Here is a 20,869-nt window from a genome sequence, read left to right as displayed (position 1 = left end):
TTGGTGGGAAAGTTAGGCTTACGGAGGGAGATGTGAGACACTGCCACAGCTTCACTTAGCTGCTCACCGGTCTCTCTGAACACAATCTTAAGGAATCTCTTGCTCCACTGAAATGCAAGGAGAACCCACTGGAACTGTTCTCTTGTCATAATGCTGCCCTTCAGATTATCATTATTATTATTATGACCTTTGCAGCTGCTATTATTCATTGCTCATGGCTAGTATAAAGATCACTAATATAACCATGATTAGCTAAGTGCTTCTAACTCTTTCCTACCAGGCATAGTCCTTCAGAGTCTCACATTCAAAAAGTCAGTCTCTGCGAAATCGACATTTCTCCAAATAAGATATGAAGATGGCCACTAGGCACATGAGAAATGCTCAACATTGCTAATTATTAGAGAAATGCAAATCAAAATGATAACGAGATATCCCCTCACGTTGGTCAAAATGGCTTTCATTAGAAGGTCTTCAGATAACAAATGCTGGAGAGGGTATGGAGAAAAGGGAACTCTTCTACACAGTTGGTGGGAAAGTAAATTGGTGCAGCCACTGTGGAAAACAGTATGGAAGTTCCTTAAGGAAAACTAAAAATGGAGTTGCCATATGATCCAGAAATCCCATTTCTGGGCATATATACAGAGAAAACTCCAATTTGAAAAGACACAGACACCCCAATGTTCATAGCAGCACTATTTACAATAATCAAGCCACGGAAGCCCCCTAACTGTCCATCCACAGATGAAAAGATAAAGCCGATGTGGTGTATATATCAATATATATCCATAGATAATGGAATACTACTCGGTCATAAGAAAGAATAAAACAGTGCCATTTGTCAGCAACATGGATGGAACTAGAGAAGATTATAATACTAAGCGAAGTAAGTCAGACAAAGACAAATATCATAAGATATCATTTGTATGTGGAATCTAAAATACGACACAAATAAACATATCTATGAAGCAGAAACAGGCTCACAGACATAGAGAACAGACTTGAGGCTGCAAGAGAGAGAAGCACTGGGGGCGGGATGGCTTGGGATTTGGGTGTCAGCAAACATAAACCAGTACATATAGGGTGGGTAAACAACAAAGTCCTCCTGCATAGCAGGCAACTATACCCAGCAGCCTGTAATAAACCGTAATGGAAAAGAATAGGAAAAAGGATAAACATATGTATATACATATATATAACCGAATCACTTTGCTGTACACCAGAAACTAACACAACATTGTAAATCAACTATAGTTCAATGAAATGCTTTTTTTTTTTTTTCAAGTGAGCCTCTGGTTATTCACCTGTGACTCTGTATCCCCTGTGACTCTTAAATGAGCTCTTAGAGTGGTTTGCCTGGAACACAGGAAATCCTCAATAACATCAGTTGCTGGTGGTAGTGTTATCACTATGGTTGTGGTTGTGCTACAACCATGTAATTCTAAGCTTGCCGTTGTGTTACTGTCGATGATTTCCTCCACCTCCCCACCACCTCCACAATTTCTTTTCTACCTTGACAAGAGCCCAGACTGTGTTTCATCTCACAGCCACATGGTGTCACCAGCACTTCACAAAAGTTCATCTGAAGTGACTGGTTGTTAATTTCAGAAGAATTATCATCATGGATCTGCTGATACATAGTTGTTGCTCAGTCGCTCAGTCAGGTCCGACCCTGCAACTCCACGGATTGCAGCATGCCAGGCTTCCCTGTCCTTCACCTTCTCCCAGAGCTTGCTCAAACTCATCATGTGCATTGAGTCGGTGATACCATCCAACCATCTCATCCTCTGTCAACCCCTTCTCCTGCCTTCAGTCTTCCCCAGCATCAGGGTCTTTCCTAATGAGTCAGATCTTCACATCAGGTGACCAAAGTATTGGAGTTTCAGCTTCATCATCAGTCCTTCCAATGATATTCAGGATTGATTTCCTTTAGGATTGACTGGCTTGAGCTCCTTGCCATCTAAGGGACTCTCAAGAGTCTCCTCCAACACTACAGTTCAAAAGCTTCAATTCTTAGGCTCAGCTCAGCTTTCTTTATTGTCCAGCCTTCACATCTGTACATGACTACTGAAAAACCCATAACTTTGACTATATGGACCTTTGTTGGCAAAGTGATGTCTCTGCTTTTTAATATGCTGTCTAGATTTATCATAGCTTTTCTTCCAAGGAGCAAATGTCTTTTAATTTCATGGCTGTAGTCACCATCTGCAGTGATTTTGAAGCCCAAGAAAATAAAGTCTGTCACTGTTTCCCTTGTTTCCTTATCTATTTGCCATGAAGTGATGGGACTGGATGCCATGGTCTTAGTTTTCTGAATGTTGAGTTTTAAGCCAACTTTTTCACTCTCTTCTTTCATTTTTATCAAAAGGCTCTTTAGTTTTTCTTCACTTTCTGCCATAAGGGTGATGTCATCTGCATATCTGAGATTATTGGTGTTTCTCCCAGTAGTCTTGATTCCAGCTTGTGCTTCATCCAGCCCGGCATTCCACATGATGTACTCTGCCTATATGCTTATACATAGAGCCAAGCTTAATCAGATAGATCTTTCTATGCACTGAAGAAATATTTCCTTTTTGTGTTTGTTTCTATGAAGATTTATTTAGCCCTGAATTTTGTGCAGAGCCTCCATAGTTTTTGCTAATGTTGCTAGGAAGATATAAGCACACCAAGGAGCAGATTGAACATAATAAAGGTAATTTATTGAGTGCCTGTCAGGTTCAAGCATGGCTCTGGGAGAGACAAAGTCCCTGCCCTCCTGGAGCTTAGAGAGCAGCCTGAGCCAATGATGAAGATGAAGCTAGAGGAAGGACAGAAGCCACATTCAGATCACCTTGTATAGTTCAGGATCTTATAAATGTGGCCAGCTCCAATCTGGGTCTGAACCAATGGAGCCTCCAAACAAGCAGTCCACGTCACAGTGCTGGTTCAAGTTGTCTAAGAGCAGTCAAGTGTTCGAAGGTTCGTGTGACTGGTTTCAGGTGCGAGGTGAAATTTTTGCAAAGGAGATGATGTGTTTGTATTTGTGTTTTGCTTGGCCATCCATGCATCTATCCAGTCAAATAGAGATGAATTAAAACCCCAGCTCTATCTTTTCTTTGCTCTATGACCTTGGCCAAGTCACTTATCCTCTCTAAGCCTCCAGGGCTCATCTTTAAGTGGAGGGTAGCAAAGTTTTCTTTACGGAACAGACATGAGAATTACCTGAGATAATGTACGTAAAGCACTTAGGACTGGGCCAGACAGATCATGCAACGTGGTAATCGGTAGTTGTTAGTTTCACTATTGTAACAAGTTAACACAAACTACGAGATGCCAAGCATAGCTAGGTACCATGCTTGGCTCTGCATAGAACAGAGAAATCAATCTAGTATAATCTTTGCACTGAACGAGTTTCTAATCCAGCAGAGGAGCAAATTATAGACCAAATAATAATCACACAAGACTGACTGGAATCATACCCCAAGAGAGGAACCACAAGGCATTAGACAATCCAAGGCAGAAGTTGCTGTGCGTGTAGGAAAGGAGAATTAGCCTAGCCCTTTGGATCTGAACACAAGTAGGGGAGGCAGGGGCAATGATCAGGCCCATGGACCCAAGATGGTGCAGAGGGAGCCATTTCCACCACCCAGGGTTGCTTTTACTGGGAAACACAGCTGGCAGCCTAGTAGGAACACCCAGGCAATATCCTTGAGAAAGCTTCCTTCTTCTCCAAGGCTTGCAGTAGCTGACAAACTAGGTCATATAGGTGTCCCCCTTGAGGTCTCATGAATTCCTCATGAAGAGAAGAAACAGGGATCTGCTCAGAGAAGTTTCCAAAATGCCAGAGAAAGACTAAGCCCCTCTCTCAAGTCCTAGAGCCTCCTGCATTCCATAATCACCTGAGGACACATTCAGCCACCCCTCATCTGTAACACTGTCTTTACAGCTAGCCCAGGCCTCATAAATCAACCTCTAGCAAAGATACATTCCTGCTGAGAGCATGGATGAAATTTTCAAGAAGGAGATGGCTTCGATCTGGGCCTCGGCAGGATTTGCCAAAGAGGCTCTAGAAAGAGAGAAGAGAGACGTAAGACAGAGGCAGAGGCTGGAATGCATAGACTGTGTGTGCAGTGTACATCTAGTAAATGATCTAACTCTGCTGGAGCAGAAGACACCACTATTATTGAAAAAAAAGTCCTATTTCAAAGTGCTCCAAAGACTGCTTATATTGTACTGGGTTTTAGGCTAAGATTTGTCGTGCATTATCTCACCACATTTTCAACACTAGACTCTGTTATCTTTGTTTTCCTTTACGCAAGGCTGAGTGAGATAGTGACTATCTAAGACTACAGTTGTTGCTCAGTTGCTAAGTCCTATCTGACTCTTTTGTGACTCCATGGACTGTAGCCCATCAGGTTCTTCTATCCATGGGATTTTTCAGGCAAAAATAGTGCATTGGGTTGCCATTTCCTTCTCCAGGGGAGCTTCTTGACCCAGGGATTGGCAGGTAGATTCTTTACCACTGAGCCACCTGGAAGCAAGGCTACAGAGATAAAGCCTATTAAACTAGAATTTAATCCTGACCCTAAGTTTAAGCTTAAGTCACTATGCAGCGTTTGCTTCCAATGATGTTGTTGTTCAGTCACTAGGTCGTATCTGACTTTGTGACCCCATGAACTGCAGAACACAAGGCTTCCCTGTCCTTCTCTATCTCCCGGAGCTTGCTCAAACTCATGTCCATTGAGATGGTGATGCTGTCTAACCATCTTATCCTCTGTCACCCGCTCCTCCTCCAGCCTTCAATCTTTCCCAGCAACAGGGTCTTTTCCAATCAGTGGGCTCTTCGGATCAGGCGGCCAAAGTATCAGAGCTTCAGCTTCAGTATTGGTCTTTCCAATGAATATTCAGGGTTGATTTCCTTTAGGATTGATTGATTTGATTTCCTTGCTGTTCAAGGGACTCCCAAAAATCTTCTCCAGCACCACAATTCAAAAGCATCAACTCTTTAGTGCTCAGCCTTCTGTTTGATCCAACTCTCACATCCATACATGACTACTGGAAAAACCATAGCTTTGACTATATGGACCTTTGTTGGCAAAGTGATGTCTTGGCTTTTTAATATGCTGTCTAGGTTTAGCTTTCCTTCCAAGGAGCACATGTCTTTTAATTTCATGACTGCAGTCACCATCCACAGTGATTCTAGAACCCAAGAACCTAAAATCTGTCACTGCTTCCACTTCTTCCCCTTCTATTTGCCATGAAGTGACGGGACCAGATGCCATGATCTTCATTTTGGGGATGTTAAATTTTAAGCCAACGTTTTCACCCTCCTCTTTCACCCTCATCAATAGGCTCTTTAGTTCCTCTTCACTTTCTGCCATTAGAGTGGAATGACCTGCATATTTGAGATTATTGATATCAAATAATATAGTAATCTGGCAATCTTGATTCCTGCTTGTGATTCATCCAGCCCAACATTTTGTATGATGAACTCTGCTGCTGCTGCTGCTGCTACTAAGTCACTTCAGTAGTGTCCGACTCTGTGCGACCGCATAGACAGCAGGCTCCCCCATCCCTGGGATTCTCCAGGCAAGAGTACTGCAGTGGGGTGCCATTGCCTTCTCCGTGATGTGCTCTGCATAGAAGTTAAATAAACACGGTGACAATATAAGTTTGTCATACCCCTCTCCCAATTTTGAATCAGTTATTCTGTGTAAGGTTCTAACTGTTGCTACCTGACCCACATACAGGTTTCTCAGGAGACAGGTAAGGTGGTCTGGTATTCCCATCTCTTTGAGAATTTTCCAAAGTTTGTTGTGATCCACACAAAGATTTTCATGTAGTCAATGAAGCAGAAGTAGATGTTTTTCTGGAATTCGCTTGCTTTCTCTTGATCCAGCAGATGTTGGCAATTTGACCTTTGGTTCCTCTGCCATTTCTAAACACAGCTTGGACATTTGGAAGTTCTGGAAGTTCTCAGTTCACTTACTGCTGAAGTCTAGCATGAAGGATTTTGAGCATAACCTTACTAGCATGTGAAATGAGTGCAACTGTCCAGTAGTTTGAACATTCTTTAGCACTCCACTTCTTTGAAATTGGAATGGAAACTGACCTCTTCCAGTCCTCTGGCCACTGCTGAGCTTTCCCAATTTGCTGACACATTGAGAGCTCCACTTTAACAGCATCATCTTTCAGGATTTTAAATAGCTCAGTTGGAATTCCATTATATATACTAGTCTTGTTTATAGTAAAGCTTCCTAAGGCCCACTTGACTTCACACTCCAGGATGTCTGGCTCTAAGTGAGTGACCACACCACCATGGTTATCGTGGTCACTAAGACCATTTTTGTATAGTTCTGTGTATTCTTCCCACTTCTTCTTGCTTCTGAATACCAGACCACCTTACTTGCCTCCTGAGAAACCTATATGTAGGTTAAGAAGCAACACTTAGAACTGAACATGGAACAACAGACTGGTTCAAAATTGGGAAAGGAGTACATCAAGGCTGTATATTGTCACCCTGTTTATTTAACTTATATGCAGAGTACATTATGCAAAATGCCAGGCTGGATGTATCACAGGCTTGAATCAAGATTGCTCGGAGAAATATCAATAACCTCAGATATGCAGAAGACACCAACTTTATGGCAGAAAGTGAAGAGGAACTAAGAAGCCTCTTGATGAAGGCGAAAGAGAAGAGTGAAAAATCTGGCTTAAAATTCAACATTCAAAAAATGAAGATCATGACATCCGGCCCCATCACTTCTTGGCAAATAGATGGAAAAACAATGGAAACAGTGACAGACTTTATGTTTGGGGGCTCCAAAATCACTGCAGATGGTGACTGCAGCCATGAAATTAAAAGACACTTGCTCCTTGGAAGAAAAGCTATTACCAACATAGACAGCGTATTAAAAAGTAGAGACATTATTTTGCCAACAAAGGTCTGTCTAGTCAAAGCTATGGTTTTTCCAGGGGTCATGTACAGATGTGAGAGCTGGACCATAAAAGGGGCTGAGTGCCGAAGAACTGATGCTTTTGAACTGTGGTGCTGGAGAAAACTTTTGAGAGTCCCTTGGACTACAAGGAGATCCAACCAGTCCATTCTGAAGGAGATCAACCCTGGGATTTCTTTGGAAGGAATGATACTAAAGCTGAAACTCCAGTACTTTGGCCACTTCATGCAAAGAGTCGACTCATTGGAAAAGACTCTGATGCTGGGAGGGATTGGGGGGAGGAGAAAAAGGGGATGATCAAGGATAAGATGGCTGGATGGCATCACCGACTTGATGGACGCGAGTCTGAGTGAACTCCCGGAGTTGGTGATGGACAGGGATGCCTGGCGTGCTGCGATTCATGGGTTTGCAAAGAGTCGGACATGACTGAGCGACTGAACTGAACTGAACTGAACTGGACAGCAAGGAAATCAAACCAGTCAATCTTAAAGGAAATCAACCCTGAATATTCGTTTGAAGGACTGATGCTGAAGCTGAATCTCTAGTACTTTGGCCACTTGATGCAAAGAGCCGACTCATTAGAAAAGACCCCGATGCTGAGAAACATAGAAGGCAGGAGGAGAAGGGGATGACAGAGGATGAGATGGTCAGAGAGCATCACTGACTCAACTGGACATAAATTTGAGCAAGCTCCAGGAGATAGTGAAGCACGTGGGAGCCTGGCGTGCTGCAGTCCATGGGGTTGCAAAGAGTCAGACATGACTGAGCGACTGAACAAGAAGAAGAAGATAGGGCCTTGAATACATAACAAGAGCTACCCAGGAGGCTGATGAAGAGAAGAGAGCGCAACCGATGAGAATTTAGTGCATTGAGGGGCCTCTCCTCCTGCCCTGACTCTGCTTGGGACCACCACTGGCTTGAGCTCCTCCTTTCCCCAATGAAGGAGGAGGGGAAACTCACCAGAGCTGATGGAGGGGCAAGTTGCTCGAATAAGAAAAGCATCCAGCCGTGAGTCAGGTCCCCCTGAATGTGGATGATGACCTTAGGCAAATCTTTGGGCCATTTGTAAAACAGAAGGACAAACCCAGTGATCCTGAGGAAACTTTGCTTTGTTTTATTGTTATTGTTGCTTTGTGGTTTAAAAAAATGGGCAACATAAAGCTTACTGCCTTCATCATTTTCAAGTACATGGTTCAGTAAGTGTAAAGTATATTTACATTGTTGTGCAACAGATCTCCAGATCGGTTAACTCCACTAAACCACCAAGCCACTTTGTCTTTCTGTGAATTAGACGACCCTAGATACATCATGTAAGTGGAATCATACAAAATTTGTCTTTTGTGGCTGGATTTAGTATGATGTCCTCTGGGTTCATCCGTGTTGTAGCGTGTGACAAGATTTCCTGCCTTTTAAGGCTGAAGAATATTCCATATGTCACATTTTGTTTATCCAGTCACCAGCTGATGGATATTTGGTTGCACCCACCTCTTGGTTATTGTAAATAATGCGTTATGAACATAGGTATGCAAATATATTTTCAAGATGATGCTGAAAGCTCATGTTCTCTGTATACCGGTGCTGAATCAAACCTTGGAGACAGTTTTGAGTGAAGTAGAAAAGGATAGCTTTATTACTTTGCCAGACAAAGGGGGACACAGCGGGATCCTGCCTCAAAAAACTATGTGTCTCAACTTAGAGAGGATAGTAAGAAGTTTTATGATTCAAAGAGGGTGTGATCAATTTGCGGACATTCTTCTGATGGGTTGGTGGTGAAGTATGTAGGAGTCAGCATCATCAACCTTCAGGTTCCAACTGGTCTGGAGTTAGGGTTAGGGTTAAAGTATGCTTGTGGGGCAGCATGCCATCATTGATCTTAACTTCTCCTACCTGGAGGGGGCTTCAGTATTTACGAAACAGTTCAAAGATATTATCGAGGGTATCCTTTCATGGGCTTCCGTGGTGGCTCAGACAGTAAAGAATCCTCCTGCAATGCAGGAGACCTGGGTTTCATCCCTGGGTTGGGAAGATCCCCTGGAGGAGGGCATGGCAACCCACTCCAGTATTCTTGCCTGGAGAATCCCCATGGACAGAGGAGCCTGGTGGGCTACAGTCCATGGGGTTGCAAAGCGTCGGATGAAGGCCATGAGGGTGAATGAAGGCTATTTCTTGTAATCAAAGAAATGGGGAACATAAAAAGTCTTTGTGCCCAGGAACCACACAGGACCCTGCTTAGTATCAAAGATCCAGCTTGACTCTTGGGTTTAAGATACAATCAACTTGGTTGCATGTTTTATTAGTACTTTCTTTAAACGAACAAATAAATAAACATGGAGCCTTTTGAGGAGTGAACTAACGAAATTAACATTTCAGAGACTGCTGGGTGACATTAATTTGGGAAGTTTGGACACTCAAAGCTAAGATTTTGGTATTCAATAGAGTCCCAAAGCTGCACCCCCCCAGAAGGTAAAGAACAGCCTTAAATTGTAAAATAGCTTTACAATTTGAATAGCTTTAAAATGTACCCCTAGAACAGTTCTAAACTGGGGGCTTGCAGAGAAAATCCTGGAATCATTATGAACTTTAGTCACAATATTATCTAGGAAACCCTTTCAGCAAAGATGAGTATCTATTAATATAAATCGTTTGCTAGATGAAGCTATGCATTTACTTGTTGGAAAATATGGAAGACTACATTCCAGGTGTTCAGAAAACACATTCTTCAAATTCAGTCATGTATACTACACCCCCAGGGAAAAACATTTAGGAGCGGTACAGCATCCTTTGGAAGAAAGGTTTGCTTTTTCTCTCCTGAGTAGCGTGGTTGGAAGGTCTGGCCAATGATCAAGCTGGCAGGCATGTTACTAAATCTTGAAAGTTCTGACTTCAGCACACTGACTCAGTGGGGTGGTGGGTGTTTGTCAGATGCTTAACATTTCAGTAAAGGTGTGCCTGCTGGTTGGTGTGCAGAAGTAACTTAAATCACTAATCACAGAATCCTCTTTGGAGAAAACTGTAGTGAAACCTGGCTGATCCATTGAAACTTTCCTCTCTGGGTTCGTTTCCACAATGAGAATGCCTAGCTCAGGATAGTAGGGGGAGAGCCAAGTCATTCTTCTTAATAACAGTTGCCAAGTCCTTGTCTGGGAGTGTGGCTGTGATGAACACAGTCTCTACCCTCGAGGTCCTACTCCAGTGGGGGAGGCAGAGAGAGGGAACAGAAATAAAAACAATCCTCAGGAGCCCAGAAGAGTGAAATTAACTCAGGTAGAGTGCAAGGAAAGTACCGCACAGATGACAACTGACCTGGGTGTTGAAGAACAAGGAGGAGGTTCACAGGCAGAAAAGCATAAGAAGGGCAGTTTAGGCTGGGGAAAAACAGCACATGCAAAGATATCTTGATGTTCAGAAACGCATACAAATGGCAGGATGGCTGAATAGCAGATGGTGGAGGCTGAGGCTGAGACTTGAGAAGCCTTCTTGACGAAGTGTGAGAGCCCCCAGAAGAGGGCTGCTGTGTCCCTGTTGGGTAGATACAGTCCCATGCCTGGTCTTCCTGGCTGCCCACAGTGTCTGACCAGGGAGAAGGCGCAGCCTACACTGTGCAGCTGTGTGCCCAGAACCAAGGATGGAGAAGGCATTGATTCATAGGTGGCACAAGCATTGCTTTAATGGCCATTTGCGGGGAGGAGGCATTTAATCAGTAAAGAGGAGACCTTGCCTGCTTAGAGGGGAGGCTTCCTGTGGTGAGGCTGAGAAGTGTGTGAGGAATATTCACCTCTTGGCTCTTTCCTGCAGCAGCCCTGGCCATCCCAGTCGCCGACCTGATGCTCATTAACATTCCTGGGAGGCAGAAACAGCGCGCTGGCTCCAGCCAGGTCCCTGGGTGTCTTGGCAGTGTGCCAGTGAGGGGAAGCTGGTGACACTTTGAGATGTCAGCAAGAGAACATAAGGCAAGGTGACTGCAGGCAGGGAGGAAGCCCTCATCTTCTCCCAGAAGGATTGGCTGGTGGCAGCCTACTATTGTCCAAAACTGGTTATCTGTGGTTTGGGAGACAATGCTTTTTATTATCTCAACCACAGTTCTTCTTTCTGGGACATGGACTATACTGAATGAGACACTAAGAAAAGAGACAAAAATTAGACAGTGTTAAGCCAGTCTAGACTCTTTATGGTATGCTCTTCCTTCTAAATGTTTTTAGGAAGAAATTGAGTCTCCCCAGAGAACCTCTAATGAATATGGAGCAGCCTGTCTTGCTACACACTATTCTTTTTGCCTAACCTCCAGAAAGTGTAGGTGATTTTTTAAAATAGTAATTAATAATTCAATGAGACATGGGGAGAGCTCGGAAGAACTATGGAAAGCTCCTAGAGCAGAAGGATGCCCCAAATGCGGAATACGAGGAAACTTTTTTTTTTAAAGCAGTGCAGCTATTTTCCTTTTAATTATATTGCTTTAAAAATACCAACATGAGCCTACATGTTGAAAAGTAAATCTTTCTCCTTCCCAGAATGGAAGCATTGTTATGAGCTTGTGGGGGTTCCTTCTAGAACTTGTGCTATGCACATACAGCCTCAGAGTGTATCAAAACAGACCTACATGTAGCTAGATGAAGAGTCAAAGAGACAGGACCAGAGTGGGTTACAGATAGGCGGAGATACAGATAGGCGGGGATACAGATAGGCGGGGATACAGATAGGCGGGGATACAGATAGGCGGGGATACAGATAGGCGGGGATACAGATAGGCGGGGATACAGATAGGCGGGGATACAGATAGGCGCAAACACACAGCTGATGTCAGCTGTTCCTTCCGCTTCATCAGGAACAGGGAATAAGAGGAGCCTAACGCTGGACTGGAAGAAGCACAAGCTGGAATCAAGATTGCCAGGAGAAATATGAATACCCTCAGATATGCAGATGACACCACCCTTATGTCAGAAAGAGAAGAGGAACTAAAAAGCCTCTTGATGAAAGTGAAAGAGGAGAGTGAAAAAGTTGGCTTAAAGCTCAACATTCAGAAAACGAAGATCATGGCATCCGGTCCCATCACTTCTCGGGAAATAGATGGGGAAACAGTGGAAACAGTGTCAGACTTTACTTTTTGGGCTCCAAAATCACTGCAGATGGTGATTGCAACCATGAAATTAAAAGACACTTACTCCTTGGAAGAAAATTTATGACCAACCTAGATGGTATATTCAAAACTAGAGACATTACTTTGCCAACTAAGGTCCGTCTAGTCAAGGCTATGGTTTTTCCAGTGGTCATGTATGGATGTGAGAGTTGGACTGTGAAGAAGGCTGAGTGCCGAAGAATTGATACTTTTGAACTGTGGTATTGGAGAAGACTCTTGAGAGTCCCTTGGACTGCAAGGAGATCCAGCCAGTCCATTCTGAAGGAGATCAGCCCTGGAATTTCTTTGGAAGGAATGATGCTAAAGCTGAAACTCCAGTACTTTGGCCACTGCATGCCAAGAGTTGACTCATTGGAAAAGACTTTGATGCTGGGAGGGGTTGGGGGCAGGAGGAGAAGGGGACGACAGAGGATGAGATGGCTGGATCTGGATGGCCTCACTGACTCGATGGACGTGAGTCTGAGTGAACTCCGGGAGTTGGTGATGGACAGGGAGGCCTGGCGTGCTGCAATTCATGGGGTCGCAAAGAGTCGGACACGACTGAGCGACTGAACTGAACTGAGCTGAACTTTGGGGAACAGAGTGAGGAATAGAAGTTTTCTGTTTCTAGTCAGTTAAGCAGAGTTACATCGGGAGAAACAAGCCAATACTTGGGAGGAAGGAGAGGCCAGAGAAGCCAGATCCAGATTTCTAAGACTAAAGGAAGAGATGGAATTGGGGTTACCCAACACGACAGAGGGCCTGAGCCCTCTCTGCCCCCGGACTGCTGCAGGGTCTTTATAGAGACTGGACTGTAAGCCCCAAAGCACTGAAGAGTGGCTTCAAGGGTCTAATGGCAACTACAGGGGATGATTGAAAATACCAAATTTGGTGAGGATGTGGAGCAGTTGGAACTCTTACACACTGCTGGTGGGAGTGAAAATCATACAGGCAGTTTAGAAAACAGTTTGAGACTGTCTTATAAAGTTAAACATACACTGACCATATGACCACTCCTAGACATTGATCCGAGAGAAATGATAACAGATGTCCAGAGGTTGCAGACAAATGTTCCCAGCAGCTTTATTCATAGCTGACAAAAAGCCAGAAACAACCCAAATACATCCATCAACTGGTGAATGGAAAAACAAAGTCTGGCATACATATACAATGGAATACTTCTTAGCAACAAGGAGGAATGAAGTACTGGTGTGTGTGCGTTAGTTGCTCAGTCATGTCCAACTCTTTGTGGCCCTTGGACTGTAGTCTGGCAGGCTTCTCTGTCCATGTTATTCTCCAGGCAAGAATATTGGTGTGGATTGCCACTCCCTTCTCCAGGGGATCTTTCCAACCCAGGGTTCAAACCCGGGTCTCCCGCATCGAGGGCAGATTCTCTACCATCTGAGGCACCAGGGAAGCCACAAAGTACTAGTGTAGACAGCAATAAACGCTCAAAAGCATTATTCTAAGAGGAAGGAGCCAAATAAAATGCTATGTATCATATGATTCCATTTATATGAGATTCTACAAAAAACAAAACTACAGTGATAGAAAGCAGATCAGTGACCTCCTGAGGCTAGCAATCTGGGGAAGGGATTGCCCATGAAAGAACTGTTGATCGTGAGTCACAGAAATGTTCCATACGATGACTGTGCAGGTGGCCGTAGACGACTGTATATGTGGGTTTCAACAGTCAAAATTGGTGAATTTTATCTCAATTGTTTAATAAAAATTATACTTTACTAAATCTGATACAACTGTCTTTAAAGAAAATTTTTGTGGTTTTATTGTGTCATGAGGCATTGAAACGTTTGAACAAATCAGTATTTGAACAGTGAGGCAGCTGCTTTCTCCTTCATTTCTTTGGGTTACTAGACCTTGTCAGTAGATTAGAAAAAAAAAAAAAAAAAAGACAATTTTTGCATTACTTAAGTCTTTCCGAGGCATGTGCTGGTACAACACAAATTTCTCCTGTCAGATGCAACTTATTTTTTTTTTTAGATTCAAGCAAAAATAAGGAAGGAAACTGATAACTGGATTGAGAAATGGGATCTAACTAGAGGAAAAGCACAGTTCTTTTAGAATATCATTAGGTAGTGAAGTGAAGTGAAAGTCACTCAGTCGTGTCTGACTCTTTGTGATCACACAGACTGGGGTCAACTTTAAATACATATATCTTAAAATTTAGTTGAAATGGACAATAATTCAGAAAAATATAACTTAATAAAGTGAATCAATAGAATGGTTCTTAGCTGGTTTTACTATGCTAGCATAACCCAGATGCCCCTGAAACCATCAAGGACAGTGAGGAGTTTGAGGGAGCAAGACTTCTTTTTGTTAAATATCTATTTTTTATTAAAAAAATTTTTTTTATATTGGAGTATAGCTGATTAACAGTGTTGTGGTAGTTTCAGGTGGACAGTATGGGACTCAGCCATACATATATATGTGTCCAAGGGAGTAAGACTTTTGACACCAACTTCAAGTTTAGGGTTCTTGAAACCACACTTAGGTTTGATAATTCACTTGGAGAACCTGTAGAATTCACTGAATGCCATTATGCTCACAGTTGTATTTTATTATAGGGAAAAGATATAGATTAAAATTAGCCAAAGGGAGAAGTACATAGGGCCAAGTCTAAGAAATGCCAAGCTCAGAGCTTCCAGTCATCCTCTAACTGTGGAGTCATAAAAAGTGTTGCTTTTCCAGCAGTGATGTGGGACAACATTCAGAATGCTGGTGACCAGGGAACCTCCCCTGGACCTTAGTGTCCAGCAGGAAAAAAAAAAAAAAAAAGGGAAGGAGATTAATAGCAGGATGGAAAACTAGCATATAATTATAGATAAAGCAGAGGTTTTAGATAACACTGTGGTCACCTGAATGGCTTTATGGTGTATTTTGATACTTAGTGAGATAAATTTGTCTCATTGTTCTTTCATGTAACTTTTGCAACTACTTTCAGGCATTTGGGCTTCCCTCATAATTCAGTTGGTGAAGAATTTGACTACAATGCAGGAGACCTTTGTTTGATCCCTGGGTTGGGAAGATTTCCTGGAGAAGGTAAAGGCTACCCACTCCAGTATTCTGGCCTGGAGAATTCCATGGACTGTATAGTCCATGACGTTGCAAAGAGTCGGACATGACTGAATGACTTTCACTTCACTTCACTGCAGACATTTATGTTTCCTTATAAAACTTGGATGTTATATTAGTTAAGCTGCATTGAGTTACAAATGCACATTGTTTATCCTCCATGAGTTGAGTTTAATTGCTGTATAAAAATCTTCTAAGAGATTACATAGTGACTTGGCACTAAAGTGAAAAAGTCATTGTGAACACAGAAACTCATGGAAATAGCAAGTGAAAAATAAATTTATATTAGTAAAGGAAATTTTGTTATCAAAGGAATGACTTCATTTTTCTGTTTTCCTGCAAAGCAACAATCAAAATAGGTTTATAGAGCCAAGAAATAAAGCTATCCCCCAATCACCTCTCACACACATATGAAGTCTATTATATTTCACAAGATCCATGTCAAAGGATTATAAAGCAAAGGAAAATTCCCCAAATATCTTGATATAGATAAAAGAAATTCCAAAGCAATAAGAGATTGTTATCACAATTCATGTGTTTTGAAGGACTGCCATTAAGATGTAAAACATCTATTTATCAAAACTTCCTGTTGATTTTGAGCAGAAGACAATAGAGGAACTGTTTTTAAGAAATGCATCATCAGTGTTTCTAATAGCTCAAGTGTAATCAGCTCAGCTCAGTCGCTCAGTCGTGTCTGACTCTTTGCGACCCCATGAACCACAGCACGCCAGGCCTCCCTGTCCATCACCAACTCCCGGAGTCCACCCAAACCCATGTCCATTGACTCGGTGAGGCCATCCAGCCATCTCATCCTCTGTCGCCCCCTTCTCCTCCTGCCCTCAATCCCTCCCAGAATCAGGGTCTTTTCAAATGAGTCAGCTCTTTGCATCAGGAGGCCAAAGTATTGGAGTTTCAGCTTCAACATCAGTCCTTCCAATGAACACCCAGGACTCACCTCCTTTAGGATGGACTGGTTGGATCTCCTTGCAGTCCAAGGGATTCTCAAGAGTCTTCTCCAACAACACAGTTCAAAAGCATCAATTCTTTGGTGCTGAGCTTTCTTTATAGTCCAACTCTCACATCCATATATGACCACTGGAAAAACCATAGCCTTCATTAGGCAGACCTTTGTTGGCAAAGTGATGTCTCTGCTTTTTAATATGCTGTCTAGATTGGTCATAACTTTCCTTCCAAGGAGTAAGCGTCTTTTAATTTCATGGCTACAATCACCATCTGCAGTGATTTTGGAGCCTGGAAAAATAAAGTCAGCCACTCTTTCCACTGTTTCCCCATTTATTATTTTCCATGAAGTGATAGAACCAAATGCCATGACCTTAGTTTTCTGAATGTTGAGCTTTAGGCCAACTTTTTCACTCTCCTCTTTCACTTTCATCAAGAGGCTCTTTAGTTCTTCTTCACTTTCTGCCATAATGGTGGTGTCATCTGCATATCTGAAGTTATTGATATTTCTCCCAACAATCTTGATTTCAGCTTGTGCTTCCTCCAGCCCAGCGTTTCTCATAACGTACTCTGCATATAAGTTAAATAAGCAGAGGACAATATACAGCCTTGACATACTCCTTTTCCTATTTGGAACCAGTCTGTTGTTCCATGTCCAGTTCTAACTGTTGCTTCCTGACCTACATACAGGTTTCTCAAGAGGTAGGTCAGGTGATCTGGTATTCCCATCTCTTTCAGAAATTTCCACAGTTTATTGTGATCCACACAGTCAAAAGCTTTGGATAGTCAATAAAGCAGAAGTAGATGTTTTTCTGGAACTCTCTTGCTTTTTCCATGATCTAGCAGATGTTGGCAATTTGATCTCTGGTTCCTCTGCCTTTTCTAAAGCCAGCTTGAACATCTGGAAGTTCATGGTTCGTGTATTGCTGAAGCCAGGCTTGGAGAATTTTGAGCATTACTTTACTAGCATGTGAGATGAGTGCAATTGTGCGGTAGTTTGAGCATTGTTTGGCATTGCCTTTCTTTGGGACTGGAATGAAAACTGACCTTTTCCAGTCCTGTGGCCACTGCTGAGTTTTCTAAATTTGCTGGCATATTGAGTGCAGCACTTTCACAGCATCATCTTTCAGGATTTTATATCGCTCAGCTGGAATTCCAACGCCTCCACTAGCTTTGTTTGTAGTGATGCTTCTTAAGGCCCACTTGACTTCACATTCTAGGATGTCTGGCTCTAGGTGAGTGTGAGTGACCACAGCATCGTAATTATCTGGATTCGAAAAGATCTTTTTTGTACAGTTCTTCTGTGTATTCTTGCCACCTCTTCTTAATATCTTCTGCTTCTGTTAGGTCCACACCATTTCTATCCTTTATTGAGCCCATCTTTGCATGAAATGTTCCCTTGGTATCTCTAATTTTCTTGAAGAGATCTCTAGTCTTTCCCATTCTGTCGTTTTCCTCTATTTCTTTGCATTGATTGCTGAGGAAGGCTTTATCTCTCCTTGCTGTTCTTTGGAACTCTGCATTCAAGCAGATATATCTTTCCTTTACTCCTTTGCTTTTTGCTTCTCTTCTTTTCACAGCTATTTGTAAGGCCTCCTCAGACAGCCACTTTGCTTTTTTGCATTTCTTTTTCTTGGGGATGGTCTTGATTCCTGTCCCCTGTACAATGTCATGAACCTCCGTCTGTCTATCAGATTTAGTCCCTTAAATATATTTCTCACTTCCACTGTATAATCATAAAGGATTTGATTTAGGTCATACCTGAATGGTTTATGGTTTTCCCCACTTTGTTCAATTTAAGTCTGAATTTGGCAATAAGGAATTCATGATCTGAGCCACAGTCAGTTCCCAGTCTTGTTTTTGCTGACTGTATAGAGCTTCTCCATCTTTGGCTGCAAAGAATATAATCAATCTGATTTCAGCGTTGACTATCTGGTGATGTCCATGTGTAGAGTCTTCTTTTGTGTTGTTGGAAGAGGGTGTTTGCTATGACCAGTGTGTTCTCTTGGCAGAACTCTATTAGCCTTTGCCCTGCTTCATTCTGTACTCCAAGGCCAAATTTTCATGTTACTCCAGTTATTTCTTGACTTCCTACTTTTGCATTCCAGTCCCCTATAATGAAAAGGACAACTCTTTTGGGTGTTAGTTCTAGAAGGTCTCGTAGGTCATCACAGAACTGTTCAACTTCAGCTTCTTCAGCATTACTGGTTGGGCATAGACTTGGATTATTGTGATACTGAATGGCTTGCTTTGGAAGAGCAGAGATCATCCTGTCGTTTTTGAGATTGCATCCAAAATGCAAGTACTGCATTTTAGACTCTTATGTTGACTATGAGGGCTACTCCATTTCTTCTAAGGGATTCCTGCCCACAGTAGTAGATATAATGGTTATCTGAGTTAAATTCACCCATTCCAGTCCATCTTAGTTCGCTGATTCCTAGAATGTCGATGTTCACTCTTGCCATCTCCTGTTTGACTACTTCCAATTGGCCTTGATTCATTGACCTAACATTCCAGATTCCTATGCAATATTGCTCTTTATAGCATTGAACCTTGCTTCTATCACCAGTCCCATCCACAGCTGGGTGTTGTTTTTGCTTTGGTTTCATCCCTTCATTCTTTCTGGAGTTATTTCTCCATTCATCTCCAGTAACATATTGGGCACCTACTGACCTGAGGAGTTCATCTTTCAGTGTCCTATCATTTTGCCTTTTCATACTGTTCATGGGGTTCGCAAGGCAAGAATACTGAAGTGGTTTGCCATTCCCTTCTCTGTGACAAATGCAGACATCAACGATTCTGAGTCTAAAAATGCAGAAGAGTTAAACTTTTGATGTGAAGATGTTTTAGGAATACCTTAACACATTAATTTCACTTCTATTTATCCTTTAAAGTGTGCATGCAGTGATGTATGAGATAGGCACTAACCCAGAGTTAGACCAATCAGAGCACAGAAATACCTTGTCTACTCTGACTGGCCAATCAGAGTGAGGCTCTCGACTCTGTTCCCTTCTTAGTCTAACTGGCCCCTCCTCATGCTGGGTCTTGGAAAGCATCCTTTGACCGTAAGAGGAAACAGACTTAACATGAACCAACACATGGCTAACAGGACAAAGAAGCAAAAAGACCTGGATACTTGATGACTATATTGAACCACAGGAGCACCTCAGGGCAGCGTGTTCGGTTTCTGTTACTTGCTTCAGAAACAAGCTTTAGAACTAAAGCTTTCTAATTGAATAAATGTGGATGGAGCAAATATAATAAGTGAGGACACTCAAGGCAGCCCTGCTTCTTCAACCGAGGGACAGAATGATCGAGCATACCATCCAGCTCTGGGTTAGTCATTGATCCGTCTGGTGAACCAGGTATTGTCTACTGAGGGCTGCAGAGAGGTTTTGCGTGAGGCACACTGTGGAGGAAGAGCGTCTTTATAATGCTTTTTAAAAAATAAGGAAGAGTGGAATTTGGAGACATTGGCAAGTAGAAAGATAGCTGGAGCTGATCCACGCACATCTGTTTCTGTGGTTCATACTTGTTTCCAGATCTTGATTTGACTTTTATGCATCCACAGAATGAGAACCTGGCCTGAGAAGATGAAATCAAGCACCCATTTTTACTTTACTTTCATGTTGATGCTAGCTGCTTCCAGAACTGTTCCCAATGAGCCAGACACTCGGCAGGACCAGCAACTTAAAGAATCATGTTATGCTGTTGGCCCGGATTACTGCTGAGTGAACAGATGAAGATAGGTCAGTCTACAGGTGGCTGTGACACTGAAAGAATCACCAATTTTTACTTACAAATCTCTGTCTCCTGTTAGCAATGTTTTCTGCCTGCTCCAGGGGATTTGTGAGGGACAGAACCGCTTCCCCGCCCCTATCGAGAGGGTAACACAGCTAAGTTGTCACAAAGCTCCTGGTCAACCTTCAGTTCTATTCCCCTAAACTCAAAATCTAGGTTGTTTCATGGTCTTCAGGACACCAGAACTACTTTTCTCTTTGAAGCTTGGCAGATTGGTATTGGTGGTTTTGTTTTTTAATCCTTGAGTTTTGTGAGTTTTCCTGTGCCTCACAATTTATTCTTCTGGTCTGATGACCACTTTTTAATGAGTTCAGCCTGTGCCTTTTTGGACCAGTTGGGAGTGTGAGGCATGCGTTAATTAGCTATCAGATCTAGCTTGGCTTTTGAAATCCAGAGCTTTGGAATGCTACAAAAGTGTAAATATAATCCTGGCCTTTTGCATTTGGTAATTATCCAGAGCTGCAGCCTCAGGGAGCCTTCCACCTCAGGATTCTGATACCCACAACCCCTGGATGGTTCTGTCATTAATGGTCAGTCTCCAGGGACCCATACCCAAGGGAAATGGTTTCCTGTTTTGTTCTAAGTGGCTCTTCTTCCCCACAACCTTTCTCCCTGTTGACTAAATATCCTATTTCAGGATGGCTAGAATAAGCCTTTTCCCTCTCCCCTTCATGGGGTAAGAAGGTATTTATTAACAGGAGTGAGAAAGGCCCTCTGGGGGTAAACTGTCTTCTTATGACTACACTTACATTGTACCAAATCATATCAAATATTTTCAGGCCTTCAAATACCTACTCCTGCAAGAAATCGGCAAGATCACTCAAACGGATTGCTCTCACCTCTAACCTAGAAACGCCCTCTCTTTTACAACACTTCCCATCTATACCTCCCTGCTGGCCTTGGGCCAGGCTCTGGGTTCCTAAAGATGAAGAAAAGGAATTCACCATCTGCTGAAGGGCAGGTCTCTTAA

Source organism: Capra hircus, chromosome 28 (genome assembly GCF_001704415.2).
Source record: "Capra hircus breed San Clemente chromosome 28, ASM170441v1, whole genome shotgun sequence".
NCBI lineage: Eukaryota > Metazoa > Chordata > Mammalia > Artiodactyla > Bovidae > Capra > Capra hircus.
Note: the sequence above shows the minus strand (reverse complement) of the source record.